The sequence below is a fragment of the Rousettus aegyptiacus genome, unplaced genomic scaffold, assembly GCF_014176215.1.
Source record: "Rousettus aegyptiacus isolate mRouAeg1 unplaced genomic scaffold, mRouAeg1.p scaffold_m13_p_18, whole genome shotgun sequence".
NCBI classification, from domain to species: Eukaryota; Metazoa; Chordata; class Mammalia; order Chiroptera; family Pteropodidae; genus Rousettus; species Rousettus aegyptiacus.
Window position 1 is genome coordinate 17,367,928 of NW_023416293.1, and position 17,546 is coordinate 17,385,473.

Sequence of the window (17,546 nt, forward strand, 5' to 3'; positions counted from 1 at the left end):
CAGACCGGAATCCCGCTTTATCCCCAGCTCCTGACCTGGTTTCTGAGGCCCCGCTCAGATGGGTCCTCCGTTCTGGCCAACGTGTCAGTCGTCCTACTGATGAACGCCCGCCAGGGGTGACGAGGACCGCCTTCACTCGCCCGCGAACCGGATTTTCTGTTTCTGTCTTCTGTTCACGTTCTTCCTTCAAGTCATTCATGTATTCGGCAGTTTGAGGGACTGCTCTGCTCCAGGCCCCGTAAATGTTCCCTCACTACCCCGTTCCGCCCTACACCGCGGTCATGCAGCCACGAGCCCAGCCACGATCGCCAGGCTCTGCTCCGAACCCCCGGGGCACTCGCAGACACTGTCCGGAAGTCAGCGCTTGGTCGTACGCGGAGCCCAGGACTTCCTCGCTATGCTGTGTGCTCTTTGCCTGGGTTTTGTGAAAGCAACGAGCTCTCCAGACCATCTGCCTTTTCTGTCACCCAGCCACACCTGACATCCAGCACAAAGCTGATGTTAATGAAAACTGCTGTTTTGCAGAGCTCACTATGCTAGGATCCAGGCGCTGACCGTGCTGAACACCTTGTAGACATTCATGTTTACGAGGTTGATATTATCACCCCTTTTTTAAAGATGGGGAGCTGAGGTTCAGAGAGATTAAGTGACTTGGGGAAATGTCCATAGTCTTTCAGCAGCTAAAATGGAATTTCATTCCAGGCCAGACATAATCCCAAGCCTGTGCTCTCAGCCGATTTGTTAAATTAACCCTACTTTTTGGGTGATTTGCAAATATTCAGATCTACTCATTCTCTTCCTGGTGTTAGTTAGTTCTCTCTCCCCATTTTTTAAGACCTATTATCCTGTTCTTTCCGGGCTACTCTTACGTCAGACCCACTAAACCCTTCTAGAGTCTCATCGTAATGTCCACCAGGTACTGGTTACTAGGGTGACATGTGTACATACACACACACATGGATATAGATATAGATATAGATGTAGATACAGATATAGATGTAGATACATAGTTGTAAGCACTGAGCTCACATGTGGACCCACCCAGCCTTTCTCTCTTGCGAAGTGGTACGTTTTGTAAATTAAAACTCAAGATTAAAAATATAAATGAATAAACATACAATGGAAACAGAAATTGAAAACATCAAAGTGGTATCTCAGATGAACTCCCAACCAGGGATTCTTCAGCTGGGTCGGCAGTACTGCTAAATCATTAATACTGTGTTTCTCCGTTGTTCTCAATAGGCCCTGATCTGGTTGAGTTTTCTAGGCCATTAAAAAGCTTTCTATGACATTGGGAAAATAATAAGTTGCTTAACTATAATGTAATAATTTTAGGAACATTTTGGGGGGCTGAAAACTTGAGATGTTTGTGGCGAGGCATCATTTCAAAGTGACATCTGTGGTAGAACGATGCCATCCCTGGATTCTGGAGCCGTCCCATTGCTGGAATATGGTATTTGCTCGCTAGTCCTTCAGGGCAACTTGCCCCCTGTGACAAAAACTGCGACCTGTCTCTCCATGTCCACCCTCTCTTCTTTCTTAATAACAGAACCCTGGATTTCAGCTGGGCTTGTTGCCCTACTGGCTGGTTACCAACCCGTATCTTCTTCTCGGGCGCAACTAGACACCATTTCCCAGCCTGCCCTGCAGTTACGCACAGCCACGTCTTTGAGTTCTGGCCATTAGTGTGTGGAAGTTTATGTGTCACTTCTAGCTCTGGCCCGCAGAAAGCTCCCTTGCCGATTCTCCATGCTCTTCCCCCTTTTACATCTTGATGGAGACAAGAAAGGAGATTTTGGAAGACAAATGTCGAAGATGGCAGAGGCACAAGATAGAAGAAACCTGGGTCCCTCGATCACTGCTTGGAGGAGAACCACCTGCCAGTCAAGAACATGATTTCGAGTTAATGTGTGCATAGGGTATGAGGTTATGGTTGAAGTTTATTCTCATGTCTGTCGCCATCCAATCACTCTGGTGCCGTTTGTGGAAAAGTCTGCCCTTCCTTTATTGGATTGCCTTTGCGCCTTTGTCAGAAATAAGCCGGGCATGTTCGTGTGGCTCTTCCACTCCATTTCACTGATCCGTGCATCTCTCTTCCCACCAATCCCACACTACCTTGGTTGCTACGGCTATGTGGTAGGCATTAATATCAGGTAAAGTGATACTTCATCTTTTATTTTTCTTTTTCAAAATTGCTTTAGCTAGTCTAGGTCCTGTGTCTTTCCATACAAACTTAGAGATAAGCTTGTTTATGTCTACAGAAAAACCTTACTGGGATGTTGCTAGAAATCACATTAACCCTATAGGGAGAATTGACATCATTACACTGTTGAGTCTTCCAATATGTGAGTACAATATGTCTCTTATTTATATCTTCTTTGATTTTGTCAGCTATTTGTAATTTTCAGCATATAGGTCCTGTGCATATTTTATTAAATTTATTTCTAAGTATTTTATTTTCTTTGGAAAGATCATACATGGTATTATATTTCTAAATGTTTATTGTTGATATATAGAAGTGGATTGATTTTTGTGTATTGATCTTGCATCCTATGAGCCTATAGACTCACTTACTAGTTCTAGGAGTTTTATTTGGTTAATCCTTGGGATTGTCTATGTAGACATTCACATGATCTCTAAGTAGGCACAGTTCATACATTCTTTTCCAATCTGTACGTCTTTCATTTCTTTTTCTCGTTTGATTGCTGTTGCCAGAACTTCCAATACTGTGTTGAATAAGAGTGGTGATAGTGGACATCCGTGCCTTGTTCCAAATCTTTAAGGGAAAACATTCAGTCTTTTAGAATTAAGTATAATGTTAGCTGTAGGATTTTTTTCTTTCGTTTTATTATTTTGTTTTTGTTTCTGATTTTTTCTTTGTGGATGCTCTTTATCAAGTTGAAGTAGTTCTCTCTATTCTTCGCTTGCTGACGGTTTTTTTTTTTTGTAATCATTCATAAAGATTAGATTTTATCAAATGCTTTTTCTGCAATTGATATGATTACATAATTTTTCTTCTTTCGGCTTTTGATATGATGAATTATACTGGTTGATTTTCTAATGTTGAACTAGCTTTGCATATCTGGAATGAATCCCATTTGGTTAAGTTTGTAATTCTTTTTGTATATTTTTGTTTTCAGTTTGCGCATATTTGGTTGAGGGTTTTTGTATATCAGTTCACAAGAGGTAATAAGTCTGCAGTTTCTTTTTTAATACTGTCTCTGTTTTGTTGTGGTATTGGGTGATTCTGCCTTCATAAAATGATTTGGGAAGTGTTCCCCCACTTCTGTTTTCTGGAAGAGATTGTGTAAATCTGGTTTTATTTCTTTAAATGTTTGGGTTCACTCTCTAGCGAAAGCATATGGGCCTGGAGATTTTTTTCTGGAGCTTTCTAGTTACAAAATTTGATTTCTTTAAAATGGTTATAGGACTATTCAGGCAGTTTATTTCATCTCAGCTGAGTTTTGGTAGCGTGTGATTTTCAGAGAATTGCTCCATTTCTTCTAAGTTGTCAAATTTAAAATGCTTTTGAATATGCATTATCTGCAGTAATATCCCGTTCTGTTCCTGATATTGTGTCTTCTTTGATTTTCTTTTTATCAGTATCACTAGAGGTTTATCAGATTTATTAAAATTTTCAAAGAACTAGCTTTTTGTGTCATTGATTTATTTTCTGCTGTTTTCCTGATATCAGTTTCATCGGGTTCTGCTCTGAACTTCGGTTGCTCTTAAACTTGCCTTGAGTTTGTTTGCTCTTCCTTTTCTAGTTTCTTCTCAGATATTTCACTTGAGATTTTTTTCTCTTCTAATGCACGTGTTTAATGCTATTAATTTCCCTTTCATCACTGCATTAGCTGCTTCCTACATGTTTTAATATGTAGTATTTTCATTGTCCTTCAGGTCTATGTATTTAAATTTTTTGAGAATCCTTCTTCGACCTTTATAAAAGTTGATTTTTGAATTCATAGTGTTTGTGAATTTTTTAAAAATAATCTGACTATAGTGAAGGGAAGTGGAAGAATTAAATTTAGTCATTATCGAGAATCCAAGAAAACCAAATGTAAGTCACAGCGAATACTAAAGTTTTGAGATGGTAAAGAAAATAAGAACTGAAGATAGATTCTAGTGCCTTCCTGGAAAATGGTAATATCTAGTTTTCGTGAAAGAGTTCTTTTCATTTTCTTTGCATTAAAATAGTGATTGCTTTTTTCTTTTTTAAAACCTAAATCATTATTTTCTCTCTGTTAAAAAATAACTCAGCCAAATAGATTTTCTTGCTGAAGCTATAGCGTAAGAATAGATAATATTTTACTATAAACTTTTTTGCCTTACTTTGCTTATTTTGCTTTTACCTACATCTGTTTGTCACCTTTATTCTTGAAAGAAGGATTTGGGATAATACTCTGAAATAGGGATTAACAGGAAATGTTCCTGGACAACTTTGATTTGTAAGCAAAACAAAGAATTTATTGCTGACTTTGTTACCAGAAACAAAGTAATCAGGAATTCTATGAAAGAAACTGCAAGTCAGCTTCTTCCGAAGTTACTTTAAAAAGCCAAGGTTGATTTTATAGTCTTGGTTAGACTCTAACGATGCACATCATTTTCGCATAGTGTTGGGGGCGTCTGTTGCTTTTGCCTGCTTTACATCCATTTCTTCCTGCAATACTAGGACCCGAGTTTTCTTAGGGAGCCAACCCCTTCCCGACCGTCAGTCCCTGCCATTCTGGTGGGGCTCACGTCCACCCTTAGCCTCGGAGTCTCCGCACCCTAAAGGATGGAGCCGAGGCAGCCTGCGCCCCCAGGAGTTCAGGCCGCCCGTGCCTGCGGCGGCTGTGTGCGGAGCATGGGTCGCGGTCGCCCACAACTTGTGTACGGGGAGCCCCCCACTGCAAGGGGGGGGGATCCGGCTGTCAGCATGTCACTCGCTGTGGCGCAGAGCCCCTCGGTGACCCGAGAAGCGTCCCCGCGGGGGTACGCGCCTTCCTCCCGTGCCCACCGCCGCCTTCCCGGCCCCGCCGTGTGGGTTGCATGCGAGTCGCTGCGGGAGGCCGTGTGCCAGCTACGACGTGGCCCGGCGCGCCCCGAGTTTCCTCCTGTGCACGGCAGGGTCCCGCACGCCGTCCGGGTCTTCACATCCGAAGTGGCTGCTTTTCTGAGCCCTCCCCGGGCCCTGGGGAAAATGAGGGCGTCACGGGGAGAAGCGGTCAAGCTCCCCGGGAGACAGCGGAGCCCGCTGGGGAGGAGCCCCGCGTCTCAGGTCCCATCTCTTGTGTTTGTCAGCTGCGCATCTTTCAGGAAATTTACATTTCTCGAGCCTCAGTTTTCTGTGGGGCGTGGTCAGGTGACAAAGTGTTGTCCCCTTAACCCAGGGCCAGGCCGATAGGAAGCCCTCACCACAGGGTATACTGCTGCGGGTATTCTACAGATGAGGTGTGTGCGTGACAGGAAGGTGCGTGCGTGTGTGCACGCGTGTGCATGCGTGTGCACGTGTGTGTGGGCAGAAGTGAAGGATATGATTGATAAGGCTCTTAAGAGTTCCCGTAGCTGAATTTTCTTAGGAAAATATGAACGCGTCCACATTTCTTATGTATCATTTGGGGGGGTGACTTAGACTTCTCTATCAGCTTTTCATCACTTGAAAGAAAAAACTCGGTGACAACAGGCGATTTTAGCGGTCTGTGAGCCGAGCTAAAAGCCGAAACAAGCGGGGCCGAAATTCCGTCTGTTCCTGGAGGAGACCCTCGGTCCCTCCCTCTTCGCTGACAATGTCACCTTCGTCCTGACGCCCCCTCTCTCCGCGGCCTCTCCATCCGTCGTTTCCCCCCATTTCCTCTCTTTCGAGTAACAGTGTCAAGTATCCAGCAGCGGGAAGAACCTGAGATGACTCTTGAGGGACAGGAGCCGGTGCCGATGGGACACACGGCATGACCGCACGTCTGTCCGAGGCCCCTGCCCTTGGCGCTGTAGAAACAGAAAATCACGAGTTCAGAGGAGGCACCATAGTTTGGGGTACGGCCACCGCGACGTCCCAACTCATTCCGGAGAGTGAGTTCTAGGCAATCGCGAGCTTGTCTTTCAAGCACTGAAAAGCAAAAATAAAAAAGAAAAGAATGAAGGAAGGAAGGGAAAGAGGGAGGATGGAAGGAAGAAAACAAGAGAAGAAATTTTGGGTGGAAACTTTCTAAGATATAATTCAACATCTCTTGCTCTCTGAAGGAATCTGGGGAACCTTATTTAACACCTTTTTTTTTTTTCCCCTTGGTCTCGAAGTCATCATACTAAGGACCTATTATTCTAATCCTATAAGTTCCGTGCTCACCCAGCCGGGATAGATATTCACCTGCAACTGAGCGGACCCAACCTGTGGTACCTCCTCTGTACCTCCGATTTCCATTTCTGAAGTATAAGGGCATAGAAGTGAGAAAATCGCGCTGAGTAGGGCTACGCGCACGGTGCACATATGGGCTGTTGTTCCTATGAGAAAAGTATTTCTCTACTTTCAGTTGTTAAAAGTTTTTTTGTTCTAGGCTATTTTCTGGATAAGGGAAATTAAGCATTGGTCAGCTCTATGTCAATAAAAAACATATTCGGTATTATCGACCCACCCACTGCCGCCCCTGCCAGCTGTCAGTTACTCGGTGCTGCATTCAGGTAATGTACTTCTTCAGTGCCCCGAAGTTTTGAAAATGTTAGTAGCTCTGTGGATTGAACTGACATGAGAGAAAAATATTTCGAGTCTCCTTCAGTGACTTTTACGCTCATGAAATACCCTCGGTGTATCGAAGGCAGCGTTCGATCACAGAGCAGAACCATCCAGAGAAGTCTTCCTGTGGGAGGCACCTTCCTCTCTTCCCAAGTGGTTTATAAGATGCGTTTTCCGTGACTGGCCAGGGCCGCTTAAGATTCTATTGGTCGCAATGCGATCTGGGCAGTTGCCAGCTCCAGGCAGAAACCGTAGCGAGCATTAGACACCTGGGAGTGGTCAGGCACCGCGGAGTGTCCCGTTCGGCTGTGCGACGCTGCCGGCTCACGGCTTCGTCCCCACTGCTCTGGTTCTCTCTGACAAGCAGACGCAGCTTGGGAGGCCACGGGACCCAGAGCAGACTGCGGCTGTGCCGGCCTTCCAGAAAGATCTGCGCACTGGCCCCTGGACCCTGGGAGGCCTCCGCTCCGCGACACTGTTTGTATTGGCCGTCACATACAGAACGTCACGCGGTGCACGTCACCGTCAGCAAGTTTATCTTGCATTAAAGTTTCGCCAGGAGAGAGGAAGTCGTGTTGACCCGAGTTCAGCGGGGAGTCACGTGCACACAGCACCTGCGGGTCCCCCTGCCGCTGCTCCTGCCACGCATGCTGGGGGAGTGGGGGGCGCCGGCAGCCCTGAGTCTGGGAAATGCTCAGATACCACGAACAGTTCACAGCCACTGCCCCCAGGGGCACGGGAGGTCACCCCTGTAGTCGGCACCACGTTCAGAGGCTGTCAACACCTGTCCCAGCGGAAACTCGGCCGGAACACACAGGTAGAAACTGATGCTGTGAGCAGACAGTTCCTCCCGGTGACAAGAACACTCTCTACTCAGAATGTGAGAACACGCGTCATAATCGAAAAGGGTTTCGTGAACTGGGCCTCAGTATACTCCGCCCTCTTGGTCCGAGCGTCAGTCCCAGTGAGGTAAGCACTATTCTAAGTGCTTTAAAACGCTAATTTGTTCAATCCTCGTAAGGAGTTCGTGAAATTAGTACTATCACCCCAGTTCACACTCACGCAGACTGAGGTGCATATCGTAAGTAATGGGTCCCGGCCGCGCTGCCTCCCCGCGCGGACTGGGGTTGACTGTCCTGGTTTTTTTGTTTTTTTCCCTAGACAAAATGGAGTAAAGTTGATTTTTAAAATGATCTAGGGTATTAGCTTTCCAGGGCTGCCATCACAAAGTACCACAGAAGGGGTGTGTAAACAACAGAAATTTACTTTGCCGCCATTCTAGAGGCTAGAAGCCCCAGATGGAGGCACCTGCGGGGCCGGCCCCGCTGAAGCTTCTCTGCTCCCTGGGTCCTCACGGGGCCGCCTCCGTGTGTCTGTATCTGAACCGCTCCTCGTAAGGACCCCAGTCACACTGGATTAGGGCCCGCGCTCACAACCTCCTTTTAACTTCATTATCTCTCTTATTACCCTTTTAAGACCTCGGTATGTGACTGGAGGTTAGGACAGCAACATGTACATTTTGGGAGACACATCTACCAAGCGGCCGTAATATGCTAGCCATTGAACGAAATCGCAAAATGAGCTCCACGTTCTTTACGAAGAGACAGTATTCAAAAGGGACGTTTCTTTGAATGACAAAGTTGAGACAGCTCTAGGTTCTTTGCGAGATGGTTGGCTTGACACGTCTCCAGTGCGGAGTGGGCACTGTGACAGTAGCGCTGAAATCGCTATTTTAACTTGACTTCTTCCCTCCCTCTTACGCCCAGTGTGAGAGTATGGGGAGCTCCGCATCTGTCTGTCTGTCTGTCCGTCTGTCTGTCATCTATCTACTTACCTACCTACCTAGCTACAAAACTAACATGAAGATCTACCAATCGACTTTAAACCTTCTCTAAAAACGTGCTTCATAGAGTTCAATTTTCTAAGCAGTCTCTGTCAATGGACGTTTGGGTGGATTCCAGTGTTTTTCTGAACAATGCTGTAATGCGCACCCTCATCCTGTACGTCGTGGCAGAATTTTGCCAGCGTGGTCGTAGGCTAAATTCAAGTGGTAGATTCCTGGGTAAAAGGTTCTGTCCATTTAGAATTATGATTAATATTGCTAACTTGTGCTTAGAAGAACCTTAATATTGGCCAAATGACAACCGGTTGACAGTCCCCGTGATAACATTTGCAAATGCTGCTTTTCCCACATATCTTCACAGGCATTAATTATTGTAAAACTTTACAACCTTTGCCAATTAGGTGAAAAGCTGCGTTCTGTTATCGCTTGGATATGCACCTTTAACTTCCAGGGGAAGTGCCTGTCAGACATTTGTATTTTCTCGTAAATTGTCCGTTTCTCGTCTTTTCTTAATTTTTTATTGGGCGATTCTGCTTTTTCTTTACTGGTTTGTGCCAGCTCTTCATAATTTAAGGAAACTATCCTTGTGTTTCTCATACGTGTTGCAAATATTTTCCCTGTTTTGACACTTTTTAAAGGTACTTTTGCAGTACAAAAGCATGCATGCTTTTGTGGTGGGAAATTTTTACTCTATGGCTTCTACACCAGGAAGGACTTTACACAGAGATAATCACTGCGCACACCCTCATGGTTTTAAATCTCATGGTTTCAAATTTTGTCTTGAAGGTTTGTATCCTCATGGAATGCATGAGGAGCAAAGAGTAAGGTAAGAATCAGCTTAGGTTTAATTTGTTTTTCCAAATGGCTAGGCAGGGTCCCAGCCGTTCGTTCATTGAATGTCGAATCATTTCCCTTTTCATGCTTCCAAACAACTCTCACTGCCTTACCCTGGGCCACACTCACCGAGTGTCAAACGCCGACCCCTCTGGGCAGATGACAGCCCCCATCCGGAATGAGAGCGAAGGTGCTGTTTGGCTTCGGGAAAGGAGGGAGATGGAGAAGGCCCATTACATCACTCCTCCCCACAGGCAGGTACATGCCCCACCGCGGGGGCCGGGCCGGCCACCCAGGCCTCCGGGAGGACAGTTCTATGATGTCTCTTGGGCAGGTCTTTTGGGGGTGGGGCAGGGGATCAAAGGAAAAGACACTCTTCCCAATACTGGGCAGAATGAGCCCCAGACCTGGGTCTCAAGTCCTGCTCTACCATTCACGGGCCCAGGGCTTTTCATTTTCTTCTCCTTGAACTTCAGTTTCCTTATTTGTAAAGTGAGAACAACGTCTTCCAGCGTAATTGTGATCATTAGATGGGAAATGGCACGTAGCAGGCCCTGCCACACAGTTGGTGTTCGACAAGTGTCGGTTTTTCCCCTGGTTCTTGGTTATGTTTCCCCCTTGGTGGCCAGAATGGATCCTTTGAAAACTTCCCGAACCAGGGAAGGGGAACCTTTTGGCAAATGAGGTCTTTAACTCGCAGAGGGAAAAGCGATAGCCGAGGGCCACGTAAGTTACACATAATAATTTTATTTTATTTTTATTCCCACTCCCCATCCACCATTAGCTTTTTCTCTATATTTATGAGTCTCTTTCAGTTTTGTTTCCTTTATTCATTTATCTTGTTTTTTGTAGATTCCACATATAAAAAGTGGGATCATATGGTATTTTTTTTTTGTCTGACTTGTTTCACGTAGCATAATACCCTCTAGGTCCATACATGTTGTCACAAATGGCAAGATTTCATTCATTTTATTGCTGAATAATATTCCACTGTGCGTGTGTGTGTGGAATGCATTACACACACACATACACACATTACACACACACATACACACATTTATACATTCTCCCCAACACTTGTTTTGATTTATTGATAATAGCCATTCTGATACCTGTGAGGCAGTATCTCACTGTGGTTTTAATTTGCATTTCCCTGGTGATTGGCGATGTCAAGCATCTTTTCTTGGGAGAAACATCTATTCATGTCTTCTGCCCATGTCTTAATCGGATTATTTATTTTGGTGCTAAGCTGTATGACCTCTTTATGTACTTTGGACATTTTCAGATGTATCATTTGCTGCAAATTCCTTCTTCTAGTCAGTAGGTTGTGTTGTCACTTTGTTGACAAGCTTCCGTCACTGTGCAGAAACGTTTACGCCTGATGTAGTCCCGTTCGCTCATCCTGTTCCATTGCCCAAGGAGACGTGTCCCGAAGGAAGTTGCTCAGTGTCAGAGTTCACTGCCTATGTTTCCTTCCGGGAGTTTTATGGTTTCAGGTAGAACGTTTAACTGTTTGGTCCATTTTGAGTTTATTTTGTACAGCGTGGAGGAAAGTGGTTTCATTTTATTTTTCGGACGTGTCCCAGCACCGCTTCCTGAAGGGACCGTCTTCACCCCGTTGCGCACCTGGCATCCTTCACTGTGGATTGATCGACCATTAAGCAAGGATTTATTTCCGGGCTCTCTATTCCGTTCGAGCGATCTCTGTGCATTTTTATGCAGGTGCCATGCTGTTTTGATTACTGTAGCTTTGTAGTATAGTTTGGCAGTTCTTACTCGTACGATCTTTTTCTGGACCAGTGCACTAGGCACAGTCACGCTTTCGCAGAGTGCCTTCGGACCCTGTTCAGCAGAAGCTACCAATAAGCAAAACAGAATTTGAAATAAAGCATTTGTCTCCATGAAGGTGCACAGCTGTGGGACTTCACCGACAGGCGGGGGTCTGGAGGAAGGTGCTGGCTCTTGGAACGGGGATTCATCCGTGGCCCACTGGGCCGGGCTGGGGATTCTCTGTGAGATGGTCACTCCTGCCTCTCACTGTACGGTGGAAGCCAGGACCGAGCTGAAGATGGCCCTATGGCCCCATCTAGACCGCTTGAGAAGAGTCACCTTGGCACTGGGATTCAGCCCTTAGCGAGGCAGGCGGCTCTTAGAGTCACTAGCGTGGACATTTGTACCTGTGACCCAAAGGTCTGGGATCCAAGCCAGCGGCCCAGGAGCCTCGGGGGAGGCCTGGGCGCCTTCTTCCCACTCTGGAAAGGTGCAAGGACTGTCGGCCAGCCCCTGGTTCTGGCCTGAGACAGGGAGGCCCTCCCTCTGTGGGTGGGGCCGTCCCCGCCACCCCCCCCCCCCCATGGTAGCAGGGGCTGGATTCTCCCAGGACCCGCAGCAGCTTGGAAGCCCACAGCGGGAGCGGGAGCCCCGCGTCCCCCCGCTCAGCGGCCACTGCTCTCCACGCTGCGGCCGGGCCCACACAGACGCCCCGGCACTCGGGCTGGTCGGGGAGCCAAGTTCTTGGGCGAGAGGGGGAGGGGAGGGCTGGCAGGTAAAATCTCCCTCCCCCACCTCCGCCCCAGCCCCCAAGCTGTGCAACGGCCTCGGCCTCTAGCTCCTCAGAAATGGAGGCCCCATCTCAATTCAAAACCGATTTTAAGATGTCGTGCTAATGCACCAAGCACAGGACCTGGGGAGATGTAGCTCCAGCAGGTAACGAAGTCAGGTTGAGGAGAACAAGCATTTCCTGTAAGTGAAAGTGTGACCCGGAATGCAGGACCAAGCAGTCGCCATAGTTTTTTTTAGGCCGAGGATGGCTCTCATCTGATCCCTTGTTCCTGACTTTTTTAATCACTCAAACATCATGGCCATTTGCTGAAGAAGGTTGAACGACTCCTACCTTTCTGTTAAAAGGGGGGAAAAAGGCAGCTCTGAAGTAAATGGCTTCATTGAATCAAGTCGCTAAGAGGCCAGCACAGCAGGATCCCCAGGCCCTGCGGGGACCCCTCGTTTCAAGCTCGGTCTGGTGGGGGGGAGTCGCCTTTTAGGTAAAGCAGCAGCCGCCAGCCCCTGGGGCATTGCAGCAGGACGAGCTCACCGAGGTCCTGGCTCTAGTCCGGTCACTGGGCAGGGGAGGGGCCCACCCCGTCACCTGTGCTGCCGAGGCCCCAAAATGCGCGACCCCAAACGACTCCACTGTCATTACAAGAGCAACGAAAATTATTTTGCCAGAAGAGTAGCGTCACTGTTTGGGTCTTGAGAAGTTCAAGTGTCCCGTCTCCTCCCCAGGAGGCCCGTGGGTCTGGGGCCGGCGCCTGCGGGCTGGGCGCCCCCGGGCAGCAAGGAGCCGCCAGGCCCCTAAGGCCCATGTCGGATTTCTCAATCTAACTTTGTCTAGTTTGGGGAAAACATTTTTTTGGTCCTGAAAAAACCGGCTGTGGTTTCTTTCTCTCCTATTGCCACCCTCGGTAATCGCGGCTTGCAAGAGTCTCATCATTTTCCCAGAAAACCTAAAAATGAGGATGTCGGGCAGACATGCTTTGTTTCTCGTCTGCCATCTCTGGCGGGTCCCTCGGCCGCGCCGCTCCGGGCAGGCCAGTCTGCCCACCGTCCCCACACGTCCCCCGTTCACTGGGGGCTCCGGCCAGGCCTCGTCCCTCTCCGTCCTCCTGGTCAGACTTCCTCGCTCGGAAGCCAGCTCGGCAGCCCCTGGCTGAGCAGCAGCGCGAGAGCCTCGGGGGGACCCTGGGGGCCTGCCACACGCACTGTCCCAGGACAGCCCTGTGCCTCCCGCCAGCGGGGTGGCTCCCACCTCCGCCCTGCAGTCACCCCAGATTGCCTGCAAGCGCTCCCTCTGCTTCTCTTCTCCCTGCCTGCTCCCCCCCACCCCCAGCTCATCGGTTTGCCCGTCAGCCTGCAGCCACCGAGCGAGCTCCCATGACAGGGCAGCGTCACTGTGTGACGTCACGCCCGCCCCGTGCGGGTCCTCTAAAGCCGTGCCACGGGCGTGGGCCCGCGGGCACCCTCTCCTCGGCCCCTCACACGCTCTGAGGGATCCTCCTGGGCGTCGTTATTTCCTGTGGCCGGTCCCCTCCCCGCGGGCTCGCTCACGCCTCGGCCCCGTCCCCCGCTCGGCAGGGCGGCGGCAGGGTGAGCAAGGCGTGAGTCAGAGCTCCCGCTGCTGACTCACCACGTGAGCGTGGACGAGCCACTTCCCCTCGTCAGCCCGACTTCTCCAGCCGTACCGGGCTCTGCACGGCTTGAATGGACACGACGAGAATAGACGTGGTGTCCCTGTGCACGGGGAGACTAGTTCATTGTCCAGCGGTCACTTTTGAGAGCCAGAGGCGGTGTGTGTTCGCGGTGATGCTGGGACAGGCTCACGCAGGTTCTGGCTCCACGTGGAAATCGGAGGCGGCCGCGGGCTTTCCTCAGCTTCTCGCCTGGCCCGCGGGGACTGTGGCAGGAACAGTGGCTCGCTGCACCTCGTGCCCCTAGCTTGGCTCTCGAGAGGGGGCGGGAAAGCCCAACAGCCTTCTGCGCATGTCTAACCTACGTGCACAAATCAGGCACGGCCCTCCGGCGCTCAAAGGCCACCTGAGGAATGCTGGATGGGGCTGCACAAAGCTGTCACAGTGACCACAGTGAGCTCTTCCCTGCTCGGAAGTCCCAGCCTCGAGCGCTACGCCATGCATGCCCTGCCTGTCCGACGTTTAAACTCCCGGATGTCAGGCACCTGCCCGTTGGCGGATGTAAGTGACCCCTGGCGAAGCCGATTTGGCTGGGCCCGGGGGAAGGGCCAGCAGGGCTGCACCGTGGCCCTGGGGGCCTTAGTGTCTTCTGAGAATGCCAACGGGGGCTGTCTGCACGTGAGGTCTGCATTTGGGCCCGCCGCTCTCGGAATCCCTTCTGGAAGGGGACATCGGGCACGAATGGAGATGCAGCGGGCAGCTCGCAACCGCGATTGGGAGTGGCAGGAACAGCCACCGTGCTCGGCTCAGAAACCAGGCACAGGCGCTGGGCAGGAATTCGCCCTCGGGAAGTGTTGCTTAAGCCTCCAGCTCCTCGGGCTCCAGGCCTCCTTGACAGAGGCCAGGCCAAGCAGGGACCCTGGGTGAGGCCAGACAGGCCAGCCCACGCCAGCTCAGCCGGGGTTAGACGGGGGCTGGGAGGGGCCCGGGCAGCCCAGGCTGCCACAGGCATTGGGCGGGTCCCGGGGCGGCAGGTTCCCGCAGCTCCCACCTCCCAGGCAGAAGCAGGTTTCCCAAGGCCATTGAGCAAAAGGCTTGTGTCCCATCTGGCCAGAACCGCTTGGGACCCAGGGGAGGGAGGTCCGGGTAGTGCCCTTGCCCGAAGCGATGAGAGGCTTGGCTTCGACTGGATCTTTATAGGTGACACGTCTCAAGCGAGAGCCCAGCCCCTGGGTGCAGAGTCGGCAGGGTGGGCTTTGCCCTCGGGCAGCCCCGCTGACCTCTTGAGGGGTGCTTCCCCACAGCGGGGGGCAGGAGGGGAGAAGCATGAGGATGGCTGGCCGGCTTATTCATTTTCTTTTCCTTTAAATGTAAATGGAATTGGAAATGTCCACGGGGCATTCTGATTGTCAGCCCCCGGAGGAGGCCCCCGGCCCAGACTCTGCCGTGCCCTGCGCACTGTTGGCGCTTCGCGAATGGGTGACAATGCCCCCGTCGCGGGACATGCGCGTGGCCCAGGAGGGCGTTCGGCTCGCAGGGGGCGTCTCCGCGTCAGCAAGGGGCAGGCCGGCTCTGAGCCGAGCACCGGGGCGCCCGGCGCCCCTCTGGGGGCCGTGGGTGAGAGTGGGACGGGTGCACCCAGAGGGCTGCCCCCCGGGAGGGCACGTCCGGGGACGGGTCCCGCTCCTGTCATGCTGGCGACACGTACCGGCCGTGCGCACACGCCGCACCTCTGTCTGCTCAGGGCGTCGGATCTGGGGGCCGGCCCGTCCTTGGCTTTCCTGTCACTCAGCCCCAGGTGCAGCAGCTCCGAGGACGAGCTGCTCCTGGGGGTGACAGACAGCGCCGGGGTTTCCACACAGTGAAGGCTGGTGGTTGGGGTTCCGAGAAGCCAACGTGTGTGTGTGAGGGGGTGGGCCCCACGCAGCCCCGCCCTGCCCCACCCAGAGGAGACACAGCCTCCCACTGTTCCGGCCTAAGAACTCTCTCGGGTCGCTGGGCTCGGAGGCGGTCCACACGACACAGGTCAGCTGGGCACGTGGGAAAGCGGAGAGCCGTGCTTCCCAGACAAGCTAGACTGAGTCACCGGCCAGCCCCAGGGGTGTGACACCTGCAGGCGGGCGGGGGCCCCGAGCTGCGTGCGGTGGGGACTCTGCAGCGTGGGGCTGAGAACCGCGCCCTCCGGGCTGCCCAGAGCCCCCCGCTTCTCCCCTGCATCCACCCGCCGCCCCCGCAAGCCCGGCTTCCCTCGGTCATCTGCACGTGAGCCTCTAGCCGCGTGCTCAGCCAGCCCTCCTCCCACGCGCCAGTGTTTAAGGGGCGAGGCGCCCCGTGGACACCACGCCATGGGGGTGGGGGGGCCGGGAGCTCCAGGAGGGCGAGTCAGGACGCCACCGGGGCTCCTGAGGACGGAGGCCGTGGGTTCTGGGCCGCGTGCTCTGCGTTCTCGGCGTGGGCTCACCCCGAGGCCCCTGCGACCAGAAGAGCGCGGGGGAGGGGCCTCCTGGGAGCCCGTGTCCTTTGGGACTCCAAGAACACGAGCTAAGCGGGCACCCGTCACGGCCGGATGAACGCCTTCATTTATCCATTTCGTGAGGGATTTTCCATTTCTTTCCAAACGATCCCAGGGGATAGGCTGGGCGGCATGTGATTGTATAGGATGGTATCTGATCAGTGAAAGATTTGGAGAAAAAAATCTGTCAGGTGTCAAATGCCGGGCTACCACTTTGCATGGGAGCCACTGGAAATTCGTCATTAAAAGGGAAACTCCATTTCTCTTTCCTGCGCTTTCCCACAGATGAAGGGAGTGTGCCCACAGATGTAGCACACCCTGGCGTGGGGGGTGGTTCTGAGCACGCGGGGTGCGGGGTCCTTCGTCGACTGGGGCCGGCCGGGGTGACCAACCTCTCCCTTTGGCGTCAGGCGCCTCCCTCCAGGGCGCGGGCCGTCACCGGCACCCGGCCCGGCCACCTGCATACCGGCCCGCGGCCCTGGCTGAGCGGTGGCCCGGTCCGTGGGGACCCGGCCCGAGCGGAGCCCGGGAAGTGAGCCGCGCTCGCGTGAGAAGCAGCCGAGCGAGCGCGGTCGTGGGCGGCGTTGGCTCGAGCAGGGGCCCGAAGGAGGCGCGGTTAAGCCAGGACCGGAGCCGGGAGGGGGCCGCGTGCAGACGCGCGGGGGGCCTTCGGGGGGCGGGCCGCGGGAAGCCAAGGCGCGAGCACCGCGGACCGCATGGGGCGCCGTGAGAAGGTTCTGGTAGGAGGGGCGGAGTCCTGCAGCCGTATTTACTGAGAACGGAGCGCGTGCCGGGGCCCGTGGTCGGTCCCGGGGGCCCAGCCGCGCCGGAGACGAGCTGAGACGTCTTTCGGTTCGGGGGCTGGGCCGGGCGGGGAGCGGGTTCGGGGGCCGGGCCGGGCCGGGAGCGGGTTCGGGGGCCGGGCCGGGCGCGGAGCGGGTTAGGGGGCCAGGCGGGGAACGGGTTCGGAACCGGGCCGGGCCGGGAGCGGGCCGGTGAGCCACGCTAAGCAGGCGCCCGTGCAGGTTCGCAGGCTTGTGCAGCTTGGGCGGGAGGGACCCCAATCCTCAGGCGGCAGGCGGGGAAAGGCACGTGGCGTCCGGACCCACTGAGCACCTGGCAAGGGTGTGAGGGTCCGAGGGGGCGCACGGGGCAGCGGGGAGGGGCGGCCGGCAGCCTGGGCCGATGGTTCCAGACAGCAGGAGCGTGGCCTGGGCCGGTGCGAGGCTGGAGCCGCTGGCGCTGAGAAGGCGCAGGAGGGTCGCAGAGCGGGCCAGGGCCCCCCACCCGGGAGAGGGGCGCCGAGGCGTGGCCCTGGTGCAGCCGTTTATCTCTTTTAAATAAATCTGTTAATTCTTTGCTATATAAAAATAAGAGACCCCCCCAAAGCTCCCCGAGTCCGCCATTCTTCCCGAATCGGATTTTATTTGGTCTGAACGTTGTCATAACGATACCGCGTTTACAATC